The sequence below is a fragment of the Eurytemora carolleeae genome, unplaced genomic scaffold (genome assembly GCF_000591075.1).
Source record: "Eurytemora carolleeae unplaced genomic scaffold, Eaff_2.0 scaffold1412, whole genome shotgun sequence".
Classification (NCBI taxonomy): domain Eukaryota; kingdom Metazoa; phylum Arthropoda; class Copepoda; order Calanoida; family Temoridae; genus Eurytemora; species Eurytemora carolleeae.
Window position 1 is genome coordinate 59,693 of NW_019397297.1, and position 16,439 is coordinate 76,131.

At 33.3% G+C, this 16,439-nt stretch overlaps 1 protein-coding gene across 1 annotated transcript in view; it reads right to left on the reverse strand.

The window, feature by feature from the left end:
• The window catches only part of LOC111713344 (serine/arginine repetitive matrix protein 1), a 58,699-nt gene extending 51,312 nt beyond the window's left edge, over positions 1 to 7,387 (reverse strand). The window contains exon 1 of the mRNA XM_023488197.1: positions 7,227 to 7,387. The gene's annotated coding sequence lies outside the window, so the exon portion shown is untranslated. The remainder of the gene's footprint in view (positions 1 to 7,226) is intronic.
• Between the last annotated feature and the right edge of the window lie 9,052 nt (positions 7,388 to 16,439).

Below are 16,439 nucleotides of genomic sequence, written 5' to 3' on the forward strand. Positions count from 1 at the left end.
ATTGATTTTTTACGATCCGAGTCGTATATTGCAACTTTCTGAATTAGTATGGACACTACGTTCTTCAGTATAAGTCGTTTTTAACAATGTCCTTCTTATAGACGCAACAGATAGAAATAAGATTAGTAGCGATTAAAAGCGACTATTTTTCGCCGTACCTCCTTTCATTTTTCGCGAACACTTCCTTTAAAGGAGATAATTCATTTTATGTACTGTCCTTTTTTGCCTTATACAGTCTGCATGTAATATTGTACAATTTGCTCTTGCTGCTTACAGGCGTTAATCTGTACTTCAAATGAACTGGAGTTTAGATTGGAAGGAACAGATCTGTGCACATATATTCACCCTACCATATGAATTAGTAAAATAAACATCTCAGGTGTTGTCAACCTATGCATTTTTTCAATTACGATATTTATAATAAAGAATTAAAGGAAGATAAGGGAGAAAGAAAAGAAATAAATATGAGAAGGAAAAAGAAGAATGAAAAATCAAAAACGGAAGAGGAGAAAGGAAGAAGAGAAAGGAAGAAGAGAAAAGAAGAAGAGAAAGGAAGAAGTGAAAGGAAGAAGAGAAAGGAAGAAGAAAAAGGAAGAAGAGAAAGGATGAAGATAAAGGAAGAATGGAAAGGAAGAAGAGAAAGGATGAAGATAAAGGAAGAATGGAAAGGAAGAAGAGAAAGGAAGAAGTGAAAGGAAGAAGAGAAAGGAAGAAGAGAAAGGAAGAAGAGAAAGGAAGAAGAGAAAGGAAGAAGAGAAAGGAAGAAGAGCAAGGATGAAGATAAAGGAAGAATGGAAAGGAAGAAGAGAAATGAAGAAGAGAAAAGAAGAAGAGAAAGGAAGAAGAGAAAGGTAGAAGAGAAAAGAAGAAGTAAAAGGAAGAGGTGAAAGGAAAAGAAAAAAGAGAAAGATTCTTATGCTAAAGTTTTGTGTTCCATGTTAATAATTAAGACGATAAAGAAACTTTAGTTAAAGTTGCAATTTAAATTTAAAAAAGAGGGACATGTCCTATTCACTGCGGTACCCTTTTATACCTTCTTCTGATTAATAATGTGGAAGATATCGTCGAGATTTTCTAGCTTGAAACCCGTTTAATTCTGATAATTCCCTCCATTGTTTATGCGACAGAAATCAGCAAGTCACTTTTAAAGAGAACCCAGAACTCTAAATAATCAATTTTTTAAAGAGAAAAGCATGGATATATCATTTATTATTGATCAAAAATCCATTGAAATTACGCGCACAGTTCCTTTAATACTCTGATTAAAGATGGCAGAATCGAGACTAACATCAGGGGTCGTGACTTTTATCCCAAATGTTCACGGATTCATAGTTTATAGTAAACTTTATACTCAGGACATGAGTTTAAACTCAGAACTCATAAATAACGTATTGCCAGCAATTTGTTTAACCATGTTCATCCTCAATACTACAATTATTCTCATCCTTTACTGCAATCTATAAATTAGTCCTTCTCAACCGTCAAGGAACAAACTAAATCTTTAGATTGCAGTGGATTAAATTTCAATTAATCACTTCCCCCTCAGTTTTTTTCTTTTTTCAAGGAATTAAATTTTCTGCACAAATTTCGTATCACTATATCTTTGCAACCTAATGGTGTAAACATTTGATATTTCAAACTTTGATTATTTAATCTATTCATAGTTTGAAATATTTTAGGTCTACGAAATTGGGTTTTTAAAGATATTAGAAAAATTTGGGTTTGTGGCAAAGGCTTAATTCCTTTGATTTATAAAGTTTTGTCTGGATTCTAGTTCTTAAATATTGTTCTAAAATCTGATATTATGGAGTGTAAACTGGAAGCTATAATTATTATTATGAATATTCAAATTTATCATATTCCTATTAGGACACAAATGATGTGTGCATATTGCTTAAAGATGGATTTAATGTTAGGATTCTTAAACCTTCTCAAGAAGTTTCCCCCTCTCTTTTTAAAGTTTTCCCCCTCCCTACCTATCTATGTATATGCCCCAAACCCTTTCATCAATTCTATAGAATTAAATTTTCTCTGATTCTTCTGGTTCTTTTGGTTCTGCTGGTTCGCTGCCTCAATGTTTAACTGATTCAGATCAATTCAGGAAATGACCAACCCCGGTCAAATTTGGAGAAAAATACTGCACAATGAATATTTAAGAAATAGATTAGAATAGTTTAGCATAGTTTGTCAGACTTTTTAAAGATATAGAACGGGATTGACGATGCAAATGGTATGGGGTGGTCTAGATTCAGTTAAAATAATTTTAAAATGTTTTAATGATTAGTAAAATTGGTTTTGACTGATCTTAAATGGTTTAATGGTAAAAGTATGGATGGGTTTGATTGAGGTTTTTAGATAATAGAGGAAACTCTAGAATTGTATTTCATGGTTAAAGAAGGTTAAGAAAACTTCTAACTGATAATTAGACCTGATGTTGTAAATGTTTGATACTTTAAACTTGGACTCTTTCATCTAACAGAATTCATAGTTTATGACATCGGGTTCCAATCGCAAAAGTTAGGGATTAGTATCTCAGTATTTGTATAAGGAACTCAGTTTTAAATAATTAGGAAAAGTAAAGAAATGATTTTTGGTTTGCAGCTTGTAAACCCAGCGTGGCCTGGAAACTAAACTTTCTCTATAAAAGTCAACCAACGAGGTTATAGTGTATAAGTTGATGATGTACGCTATTCCTTTACTAATTCTATAGGCCATTAACTATACCGAGAGTGTACTGCATATTTGTTTATTATAAGGAGATTCTGGCCTAACAGTATATCAATATTAGTAAACAGTTGTAAGTGTACAGTACAGGGGGCGGAAACGTCATGTGTGTGTGTCTGTATCAAAAGAGTGTGTGTCAGTTTACTGTACCAAAGGTTTGTACTGTAGGTTTATACAGTACATAAGAATCTCGGGATTTGTGCAGTCTAGGAGAGTACGGTTGTTTATTGTTAATTGTTTACTTAAACATATGTTTAATATACATGTAATATATTATTTACATATTTAAGTCAACACTATAAAGCCAAATTTTCATGCAAAGAATATAATTTTATTAAAGTTTACAATAAACTACTCGTTATTCAAATTTAATTATAATCGACGACATTGTTCTACAATTTCCTTGACTGTTGTCATGTTGTGTGTCTGTACCAGAAGAGTGTGTGTCAGTTTACTGTACTGGTCTGCAAAGCAGTGCGACTGGCTTTCTCTTGCCGGACCAGCGCCATTTCCTTTCCCTTTATTCCTGTTCCCTGGTACAGTACAGCTAACTGAGGACACAGGTAGAGAACCATCATCCCCCCTGAAGTAAACTCATTCAACTAAGAATTTATTAACCAAGCTAAGATCGATTCTGGAGTTCTACCAAGTTCCCGATCTGTTAAGGGATTTATGATAAATATACAAACATACATCAAAACGAGTAAAGAGTAAGACGGTTTTGAATGGATAAGAATTGTTTAGAATGATTTAAAGGATTGAGGAAGCTTAATAATGATCAAGTATTGTTTTAAATGAAGGTTAAGGATGGTTGAAAGTGTTACAGAATGTTTTCTCTTCATAATTAGTAAAGTAATGGGTAGAAATTTCAAGATAAATCTCCAGTATCCTTGGATGGAGGATAGGATACAGAATTCAAAATACAGAATTTAGGATACAGGATTCAGGATACAGAACACAAGATACATGAAATCAAGACTCAGGATACAGGATTTAGGATACAGGATTCAAAATGCAGGATTTATAATACAGGATTCAGGTTACAGGATTCATGATACAGGATTCATGATACAGGATACAGGATACAGGATACAGGATACAGGATACAGGATACAGGATTCAGGATACAGGATTCAGGATACATGATTCAGGATTCTGGATACAGGATTCAGGATACAGGATACAGGATACAGGATTCAGGATTCAGGATACAGGATTCAGGATACAGGATTCAGGTTACAGGATTTCGGATTTCGGATTCAGGATTCAGGATACAGGATACAGGATTCAGGATACAGGATACAGGATTCAGGATACAGGATACAGGATACAGGATTCAGGATTCAGGATACAGGATACAGGATTCAGGATACAGGATACAGGATTCAGGATTCAGGATACAGGATTCAGAATACAGGATTCAGGATTCAGGATTTAAGATTTAGGATACAGGTTTCAGGATACAGGATCCAGGATTCAAGTTACAGGATTCAGGACATATGGTGCATGATACAGGAAATATAGGACACAGGATATAGGATACATGATAAATTCAGTATATTTGAGTTTTACAGTATTTTGACACATAAAGAATTGATACGGATTCAGGATAAAGAATTCTAAATTCATTAGGGTTAAAATAAACAAGCACTAAAATTTGCTTTTAAAAAACAATTTATTTTTGAAATATGTTTTCTTAAAGGTGTTAGTCTGCATGTGAACCTGTGAGTATAAGAAAGGTTAAATTGTACACACCCTCTTCCAGTTCTCCAGTTTTCTCTCCAGGGTTCAGAACTCATTCAGAGAAATTAGAAAGAGAGACGAACCATTATTTTATTTTTGCAAAATGTGTAAATTTGAATTTTTTTTCGGGTATTTTTTTTCGTCAAAATAAATCCATTAAATGTAAAAAATTCGTCTTTTTACGATCATAGAAAATTTTTTTTCAATATCTAGAAAGCAAAAATGAAAATACAAAATACAATTTTTCTCAAGTAAAAATTACAAGTAAGTCGAAAACTCTGTTTATTAAAATTGAAAATAAAACTACTTGCTTGTAAATAAAAATGTTAAACTTAAAAGCAATGACGTTGAGAATAAAGAATGAAATGTCATTTAAGTTGAGAAAATTGCAACGGCTCTTTGTTATTACTAAAGTGAAAATTGCAACGCCCCTTTTGGAAAATTTGCAGTTTTGCATTTTACCTCCTCTTTTATTCAGTATCCTGGGTTTTCTACAGGTTTTACAATGTAAAATATTACTCAATTAGATTTGCAGAGAGGAGAGGAGATTGATGTAATTTAATTTAAATGGGTGGCCCTTCAAAGATAGTTGTACCTTTTCAAGAATACAGCTTGTTATTGGATTAAGAATGAGGAAGATGTCTTCGTTTTATACATTAAAAGTCATGAATTCTCTCAGCTTCACTGCAGAGAACCACAATTGAAAATTTTCAATTCTCAGATATAAAAAAAGGATGACTCCAAGTTAAAAGGGCACCGTTGTCAATCGAATAAGGGTCACTAGAGAACTAGTTCTTTAAGGGATGCAGTTTTAGTAGTTCATGGTTAGGCTTAGTACACTTGTTATAGCACCTTCTATCTGAGCATATTCAACTAATTTAATTATCTTGGCATTGCTTTTACATGGAGAGTTTTCAAAACTAAATATTCACATTTACTTCTTGGAACTCAGTTTTGTTTAATTAAAACGTGTTGACTAATTAGTTCCAATGATTATACATCTACTGCACTGTGAAATCTATAAAAGCTTAACTCTAACCGCCCTCCCCCCCCCTCCTCCCCATCCCCCCCCTGTGTGTCTGTACCAGAAGAGTGTGTGTCAGTTTAATTGAAATATCACCAGTTTATAAATATATATTAACGAAAATACAAACGTGTGCGCACGATTAAACCCAAAACAGTTTTCGCGCCCTTTTGCAATCATTCAATAACACAATCGTGCATAACTCTTTAAGCACGCACACTTTTCCCCCTTTGACATTGATTTATAAGAGTCTCTGTGCGCAGAAATTCATCTTCATTTCTTTACGCGCGTTTTTCTGCAAATTTAGAAATTATTCGCGCTGTTGTTGAAATACTGATGCTCTATTGTTTTTAATTTTTCTTTTGTGCAATTACATTTGGGAAGGAGGAGGAGGTGCCTAGGCTATGTTTTTGAAATTATTTAAATCAATGATAAATGTCAAATAAGTAAATATATCAAAAGAAAAATTGGTTAACGAAGAGAAGTTACTTTAAAAATTAATTTCTTTTAGAGGGACAGTTATTTTAAATTCAAGTGACCCTCTATAACGAAGATGGCAATGTAAGATTTACAAATTTATCCTTACAAGCTTTGTCTGATCAAGTATGAATTAGATATCCATGTTTTTGTTTATTTAAATTGTGTTTATTTTCATTTGTGGTTTCTCTGCAAAGTGATTTGCGCATTTCTTGGTTATAGGAAACTATAATTACTTTTTGAGTGAGAAAAAACGCAGTTATCTTCCACATTTTGATCAGATTAAGGTTTCAAGGGTACCCCGGTAATTTGGACATTGCTTTCTTTGTATCGATATATTCACCTATATTTAAAATTACACTTGCAGTCACGTTAATGTATATTACCGATTTGACATTAAAGGTTTTTCTGTAACATATTCATTTTAGCTTCTTCATTAAAAATCACACTGTCTTCCAATTATTTTTCTATGATAGATAAATCACAATAATAAACTCTATCATCCACTTAGAACACAATTAGATCGGATCCAATGAATAACAAGTATTCTTAAATGAGTTTTTAAAAAAGCAGTTTTCCCCTTTAAACAATTAAAAATGACAAAGTTTTGATTGGATTTCAATTGAATCACAATTTTATTACTATACTGAATCCTATTATTGAGAGCTTAGATCCAATAAAGTTTCACTGAACCCTCTACAATTGTGTTCCCACTCAATCCCACTTTACTTGATAAGATGTCGCAGTTAGCTTTGTAAATACAAAGAATTATTTGCAAAAACTAGGCTGTACTGCCTGCATCCCATAAGACACCCACGTTTTCCAATAAAAACTGCATAGAAAAGTTTGATGCTATTTCAAATTATTCAATTGCAAGGTTTGTTTTTGAACTCTGTATTCTTTTTGTATTATAAAAATCGGGAAAATTAAACCTTTCTAAATTTAATTAAAACCCTTTTTTACTTCAACGGCTTTGATTTGATATATGAACATTGTATGTATTTCAGTCCTGACAAAAATGCATCTATTGATATGCACTATGTATTCAGAATGCAAATCTACTTGATAGCTTTATACGAACAAATAAATTTCAGTTTACTCTCTAAAAATGCATTTAACAGCACAATGATACAGTGTCTGAACTCGGCAAAATGGTTTTTAGCTTTGGAATTTTGTTTCTGGTAAATGTTATCTCACGATTTAGACAACCATAATTGTTTGAGTTTAAGCTGAATAATCAATCAATCAATATATCTACCTTGGAATAGAGATGAAATCAAAAGTAAAGATATTTCACTGTAAATCACTGTGTCCCGCGGAGACCTGAACGGTTGAATGGAGAGACAGCGTCGGAGACGGGACAGCTCCGCACACTGACCAGAGAACTGTTAACGCCGGGATAGACAAGTAGCGACTGCGTTTAATATACTTTGGTTTGAAGAACACACACATCTGGGCTGGGTCCATCCCACACACACTGTAGAAATTAAAATGTACACATTTTAAATTAAATTTTGCGCAAAACGATTATTATTATGCAATTAATTTCTACAGAATTAGATGGCTGAAACTGAAAGTGACGTAATAACTCCAAATCATAAATTTTAAAAAGTTTTGAATTAAACTTGGCACCATGTTGATATTTCTCTGTGAAGTGTAAACATGAATATTTGTTTTAATTAAACAAAATATCTAATATTTAAAACCAAAACACAATAGAACTTGAGCTGGAAACATTTGCTTTAGAACTCAAAATCTCAAAATCGCTTGATCTCGATATCCACAGCATGGGCGCTTTTAGTTTGAGGATCAATTCCTTATTTCTTCATTTATTTCAGTTACTCTTTCAGATCTGGGAACAGATGAAATAAATCTTTATTTGATATCCAGCATGGTAATCGTACACAGTCAGGGAGCTTTGATCAGGGATTAAAGGGGGGCATTCACTGAGATATCAGCATAAAGTTAGTCACCAAATTATTAGACAGTCTTGATTTTAAAGTGTCGCAACGCCTTGGCATTTGGTTTTATCTCAACGACATTTTGTAGACTAGTCGGACATATACATTTTAAAACTGACACGCGCTTCTTTCTAGCTTCAGATTAAAATGAGAAATTGACATATAAACTGGTAGATTTTTGCGTACCAGCATGCACACATCTTGCAGTGCTTTCAGCAGGGGAGGAATAACTGAAATTAAAAGTGTCCTCAGTTGAAATCGAGATCAAGCGATTGTGATTATAACATAAAATTTCCTGAGCTCAGGTTTAAACCTTGTCTTCGCTGTTTCATCGAAATAAAAGCTTGTGAAAACTTTAAACCTAATTTCTTCAGATTTATTGCGTGTAAACAAATAATTCTCATAAAATTTAACAAGTCATCATGCACTTCAAACATATCGGAGACTGTCAACAGAAATTTCAAGGAACGACTATACAGGGTTACCCACAAAGAATGAATCTGTAAAGACGACCTGAAACTCATCTAATATGATGGTCCCACGGTTACATTAAGTCTAAGCCTTAACATATAGTCGTTTAATGGTTTATTTTGTTATTTGCCAAAAAAGTAACAAATTTACAGTGTATAGACTAGAGAATCATTAATGTGAGGAGTCGTCTCTGTCTCACTCTTTGTGAGTAACCGTGTAAAAAGACTACCATTAGCGATTCAGAATATTTAAATCGTTCCTTGACAAATGACAGGTTTATATATAGACTAGCTTGGGAACCCAGCCTTGCCCAGGTTACTCTTAGTTACTCCCGCCGTTTACCCGCACTTAATCGTAAATTACGATTTTAGTTATTTTTCAAGATAAAACCCACTCAACCTAGAATCTCAAAACTAAAGTAAGAACATTCCCGTGAATCTCCCGAGTTACCCAATCAACATTTGTGGCAAACCGGTCCAGGGCTTCCTGAGTTATGGTCGGAAAACAAACAGACAGACAGACAGACAGATAGACAAACAAATATATAGAGATATAAAAATTTGCATACATAGAAAATCTTTCAGAGAAAGCAATTTTAAAATATGCTGTCAGTATGTCATGCAGCGTCCTCAACGCTAAAACAAGATGTAAATAAAATCTCTTTTATACTCCTCCAAAACGAAACAGAAAAATTCTTAAACGACCCACTGTTTTAAGAACAAAAACGTTATCAGATTCATTATTCAATTCCTATTTATATTTTAAATTAAAATCTGATTGAATTTTTGTCGAATACCCCAAGGTATAACCGCAGTTTTAAATTTTTTTCTTCTTCATAATTCTGAACAAAGAAGAAGATGCCTTTGTGTTTTCAATAGTAAAAGACGTTTCAAAAACAATATTTTAGCTTGTGATTATTTATGTGTGAAATACGGGGGGTGTTCATAGATATACAAGAATATAGATCGCTAATGCAGACTGTAAAGCTGAAAATTGTACAATGGACAACTGGACATCATGAACTCGTCATCTAAAAAGGTCATTGATTACGTTTTCTACTCGGGGTCAATCTGTAGTGTATTTTTTACCAATTTGTTAAAAGAAGTTTAATAAAAACTAGGCTTCTCCTGGGCTTCTCCCATTAACTAGTTTAGCTTTTAACCCTAAACAGGCTGGGCCGGCCCTATAGTTATTTTGTCCTAGCACTCTCATTTTTTCACTATAACCGTGACATTTTGTGACTTTCAATGCATAGTAATTTAAAGGAATTTTGTCAATTTTTTTTTTAATTCATAGGGTAGGGTATAGGGCGGTAAAAAGTCCGGTCTGTGAAAAAAAAAATCTAAAATGGCCCCAAATCTTTTTGTGACTAAAACTACAGATCTAAAATTTATATTTTTAAAAGCTGTGGAAAAATGGATGTAGAAAAATTTTGAAATCTGTTAAAAAAAAAAAAAAGCAAAAACATTTTTTACCCTTTTTTGGCCTTTTTTCAATCTTCGCTAGCGCCCAAACTAATAGACTTATCGGTCTAATTTTTGTTCAAAGAGCTGGCCTTAAAAAATTGGTCTATGTATATGCATTTTAACCCTTAACCTATTCTCTAGGGCTTTTTCTATTGGGGGTGTAGGATCCTCCAGGGCTATACATAGATTTATGACCCCCCAGCCTGTATAGCGTTAACTGTATGATTTGGGTTTCTTTTTATGTTTAAATTGGTACATTTTTAAAATTAATTAATGTCAACTTTTTTTCATGACCCTTTTAAAAATTAAAATATCAAAAACAGATTCTAAAAGTGAAAATTTCAAGTCCAAACACACAAACACAGAAGCAGACAAGACAAATGTGTAAATGAAAGAATAGTTTAAAAAATCTCTTAATTGATGAGCAAACAAACGTAATTTGGACAATTTTTTGCGGAGTTTGGTTGAGTTTTCTTCTCTGTTTTTTTCTCTTGCTAAATATTCGCAGGTTGGGAACTTTGTCTTGCAGTTGTAAATAAAGAATAAGTAACAATTTGCTCTAGCCAATCGATTTCTCTAATCCACTCTAGACAAATTGAAGAGAGATCCTGAAATAAAACAAAATTAATAGCTAAAAAAATTATTCTTGGTGTTAATTAACATATTTCTGTATCAGTTGTAAATTAATAGTATAATTACTTCAATAATTACTCCATTAATTAATAAATTAATGAACCATTAAGGCGTCACACACTGGCCAGGTTAGTAATTTATTACTCTACTTCATGTTGTTCATTGATATAAAGAAATCATCTAGCTGTAAAACTATATTAACAAACCTTAACTTTTAACTTTGTTTACTTGTGACATGGATCTGTGCACAATTGCTGTGAGCCTGTGCCTCATGTTTATTGGACTATTTTTTCCTGATGCAGAGCTCGGCCTTCTATCAAATTCTTACCGAAGCGCTCGGTCCTCTGACAGGGGCGTACGAGGGGGGGGGGGCGCCCCCGCACCCCTCTACACGTGCCCCCCTGAGAGGCTGAGGGGGGCACCAATGGGGGAGGCTCTTTTAATATTACATCTGCTTGCATTTCCCTTCCTCAGGTCAGGCACAGTGGTGTACCTAGGGGGACAGTAGTCCTCTTGCCCCCCCCCTGGAAAATACAAAATTAAAAGGAAACAAATTTAAAAAGTAACACCTGAAAATGACAAAGACTGAGGATTTGTCTAAATTCACTGTTAATACAAGGAGAGAAAAGTTTTAGCCTTCTAAAGAGAATACTTCATTACACAAGATGTACTATGACGGAGAGCAGACTTAACGATCTTGCACTTATAGCTTTACACCCTATAAGGCTGTCTGAGCTCTCTACTGAAAAAATCATTGAAATGTTTGTGCAAGCAAATCCCAGAAAATTGTAGCTTAAAAGAGTTGGTGAATATGTAGATTGAGTAAATTCTATCTAAAAATTTCAGAAGAAATTTCGTTTTTTAGTAAAAATATAATTTTTAATGATGCTGTGATTATTGATTAAGTTAGCTGTGATGGAGTTAAGTGATAAATTTATAAAGTCAAAAAGTTAGTTTTTCAAGCAAAAGAATAATTTTTAGACTCTAAGGTTAGTAACACCCAAAAATGTAGTCTTTTTGCTGTATTTTTATGGTGAATTTAACAAATCCAGTTGGGAGGGGGGGCAAAAAAATTAATAAAAGGTATTAATTTTTATCAAAAAAGGTGTTTTTAAGGGGGGGGGCACAATGTTGCTAAGGGGGGGGACCAAAATTTTTTTTTGCGCGCTTACGCGCACTAATTGTGCCCCCCCCCCCCTAAACAAAAGCCCCTGTCCTCTGACAGTCTAACCTACCCTTTTAGCCCATTTTAAGTTTTTTTTTAATAATCTTTTTTGTTTCTTTATTTTCTTGTGGTTTTTAACATTTTTTAATATCGATTTTGATGGTTATTATATCGTTCAATAAATTTTCAATAAAATGTGGAACTAACATCTACTTTTTTTTACTCTACTATACAGAGGTTTGGTATATTACCATCTCCGAAATTTAAAATAACCTACCCTGTTTGGAGTTTGCATGGCACAGTAAATTGAAATATACAATTAATCGATTAAATTTAAAGATTAAAATCAACCCTTCCCCCCCCCCTCCCTCTCCTAGCTCTTCAACCACTTAACTTCCCTTCCCTTTTAGGGTAACACCTATATCTCCTCTCCTAGCCCAGTACACCCATTATCTTTATTTACCAATACTCCCCTTTTATTGAAGAAATTTTCAAACTTTTGTTAAAAGCTTTCTGACATAAACTTGAATATTCTTAACCTAGTTACATATTATATGTATAAATATGGCTTTCCATTCATTTATTTAGTATTTTTATGACTGACTGAGAAAAGGACAAAAGAACATAACTCAATGATGTTTGAAAATCCAGCTTTCTACAAGTCATTGGCAAATCAACGCTACATGCGATTAACAAAAATCATATTATTAACCAAACCAAATAGTTAAGCCTAAGGAAAAATAGAAAGCAAGATCAGCCCGCGTAAAATAAGTGTTCACTATGGTTTATAGGGTTACCCATGGTCAAGTTTTTAAGACAATGGCGCAACACAAAACGTTGGGGATATGACAATTCAACTGATCTTGAGTAAAACAAAATAATAGAAAGACTTTGATAACAAGCTGGAAATAGATTTATAGATATTTCGTTTTTCCTTGTGCCCACACCCCTTATCCAAAAATAAATTATTAAAGTTAAAAAATTTATTTAGTATTTATTGCCCTATATTTTTCAACCTGGTGGTGTGAACTTTTTATATCTAAAATTTTGACAATTTGATTTAACAGAATTTATAGATTAAAATATATAAAATACATAGCATTGGGTTGCAAAGATATTTAGAGTTACATTATTACTTAATAAAAACTTTCTGCGAGGGATCAGCATTGTGACTTGGGAGTAAACTTGTCCAAGGGGATGCTCTTGGATCACTTTGAACCTGGATGATTGCAGTTATAGGCTATAGAGATCTCTTGAAGTTTTTTTTCTAAATTACTGCAGGATACATGAAACTTGATAAAGCAGAATCAGAAATTAAGAAAAAGCTAAATTCTGCAAATTTATATCCGATGTATAAACCTGTATATCCGATATATAAACCTGTATATCCGATATATAAACCTGTAGAACATTTGACAAAGTCATTATTACTAAGCTGACTTTTGTACATTTGTACAGTGTACATTGTACATGGAAAAGAAGGAAAAAATTATACAGCTAAATCAGACCAATAAAGCAATTGAAATATTCTGCAGACCATTCAGAATGAAAAATACAGTTTGCTTCAAGGGTGTAAGGCAAGGAAAGTTAATTGCGGTCGTGTATACTCTTCGTACATATTGAAACCAGTTCTCTTTGGGCGGAATTTGTAAACAATAATAGATGCATCTGTGTTACTCTAGTATCCGAGGAGGTTAAAAGCATTAAATTTTGATTATTTTGATAATTCACATAATAGTTTCCTATGACCAGAATATTTCATTGATTATTTATGTGAAAGATGGATCCCATGTCAGGCTGTGACATCCGTCTTGTGTTTACATTACCGCCCAGAGACAGTACACTGCAGTACAAAAGATGTGTACACTTCTGAAATAACTTTCCTTGCATTACATCCTTGGCCGGATTGCTTTTTTAGCTTTGTTTACATAGTGTACATTAGCATGACATTAGCCTTTACGGGGGCGGGGGGTATATGATAATACAACAAAGTTAAATAAAGTGAACAAGAGTAGACAGAAAAGAAGAGTATTGGAACAAATGATCCTCTGAATTAAAAACAAGTTTCAATAACTGAAGTCACTTTAATTCCCACAACCTCTACTTTTAGAGGTTTTTAAATATTTTCTCCTGAAACACATTTTTTTGTATGTTTTTGTTATATTTCATAAATAAATAATTTTTTACTTACTTACTTAATTTAAAGTGTTATTAGTAAAAAAAATACGAAAATAAAAAATACCCAAATTGTTAAAAATTAGTTACATTTTTTCCGTTAAATTTTTCCCCTCTTTATAAAAAGTATCATATGTCCTAAAATTGTTTAATTTCCAAGTTTTTTAGTTAACATTTTTTCATGGTGGAATATGTGTGTAAAAACTGTATGTGTTGTGTTTGTTAGTTAATGTGTGTGAATAATATTAATGATAAAAGCTGGCAGTTAACCATACTCTATAGATGAGTAGCAGCTCATCTACAGGGTGACCCAGTATTAAACCTATAAACATATATACAAAGACTTCATAAACCCATCTTCATTCAACTGAACTTAACCATAAACCTTCATTCATTAAATCCTCCCATCCATTCTACTGATCAAGTCTATCCATAAACCTACACAACCTACTCCATTAAATCCTCCCATCCATTCTACTGATCAAGTCTAACCATAAACCTACACAACCTACTCCATTAAATCCTCCCATCCATTCTACTGATCAAGTCTATCCATAAACCTACACAACCTACTCCATTAAATCCTCCCATCCATTCTACTGATCAATCCTATTCATAAACCTACACATCCTACTTAATTAATAATTAAAAATGTAAAAGAAATGTTATAATAAAAAGTAAAACAATCGTCGCGAAGCGTCCTCATTTCCTTAAATTAATATTCTATAAAAGCATCTTGTAAGTTTTTAAATACCCGCCAGAGGGCGCTGATTAATCGAACTCTGTTTTGCATGAACTTCTAAAATCCACACTTTTTCATAATCTATTCTTCCCCTGGGGATATGACGGATAAAAATATTCTTATCTGATTGATGAACTTATGATGACATGGTGGTTCTGAAAAAAGTGTTAAGAAATCGGATAAGAAGAGAGAGGATTTAAAAAACTGTTGAATAATGAATACACGACGGTGATGGGGGGGGAGGGGGGGGGGGTCTAGAAAAGAATGGGATGAACGTCATGCAGGGGGAAGGTGGATAGTAAAAAAATATACAAAAATGTCTATATTTTTCAAACACATCTTTAACCTCTTGCCTAATATAGCCTGACCTATGGATACGAGTAGTATGACTATACTAGCATTAAGATCTCTGATACAGATTTTCAATACGAAGAGATCTCCTAGAGTAGTGTTGTTTTAAAAACGAAAGGTTGTTTTAAACTACTTTGAGTGATTATGAAACCATTGTAAATTGTTAATTCTATTTAGCATTATTAACTATTGAAACGTTTTACAAAAAAACTCAAACCTGCCACGATGCTATATTATTACAGCTTCTGGGACTTTATTTTCAAGTGACCTTTAGGTGGAGTAAATCAGTTTTTTTTCTAGCTTAAAAAGTATTTAATTCTGACAATTCCCTCTTGATTTCTTCTGAACAAGAATTACGAAAGTCATTTTATAGCTACAAGCTTTTACCAGTTTAGCACACTCCTGTATGCCGAGTCCATTAGTGCCTGATCTAATCAGGGTTCAGTCATGTGTTTGTTGTCTATTCTGAGCCAACAGAAATAGTATGGCGGTAACATCTAACTTTCTTTCTATCTCATTATCCAATTAGAGATATGAATCCTTAAATCGGCGCTATCAGTAAATGGAAATATTTACTTCTACTTAATTGAAGTGAGCATTGTGAATCAGACATGCCACTTTATAAATTAAGTATCACTTGAAATTAAGAATAAAATTCATGAAACCAGAATCAATTAATTTGTCCACAGTCAAGTAGACAAGTCATGCCTGCTGTTTCAACAAAAAATATAAATGGTTTTATTTAAATGAAAGTACACCCTGCAAGGCCCCAAGATGCATGAAACGCGGAAGAAGCTAAAAAGACCTCTGAAAGGAATTGAGTTTTAGCTTCGAACTCAAAATTTCTAATCGCTTTATTTTTGCAACCAGAGGCCGAATTTTAAGAATTTGAGCCGCGGCATAAATTTGAGACGCGGTTCAAATATGGTTGGTTCCACTTTAAATTGTAATGAGCCGGCGGTCAATTGAAACCGGTTTTTGGCGGATTTCAGACGGGGCTCAAATTCTTTAAATTTGGACTCTGATGGTGTAAGCCGATGATATTTCAAACTGTGACTATTTGATCTAACAGAATTCATAGTTTGAAATATCAAAGGTCTACGACATTGGGTTGCTAGGATATAGGGGAGAAACAGTTAGACTTTGTGGCAAAAACTCATTTCCTTTGGAGTGAATTAAATACTCAAGCTTTTGCAAAACAATTCAGATTTATTAAAAACATATAATGCATTTTAGATTTCGGGGCTTCATAAACCGACATAAATATAACCTCGCCTTCGGGCGTTTTGCCGTGATTTTACACACCTATAACTGCCCATTTTTTATCATAACTTCAAAATTGCATAAAAATTCTTCATCACACATATTCTAGCTGTCTTGTCCTAAAAAGAGCTGTAAAGGCAAAATAATAAAAAAATGTGTAGTATTTTCTAGATTCTTGGAAAAAGTATCAAAACTAATTATGCAGGGGGGGGTGCTCTGGTTCTTAGACCCTTAACAAGTCATC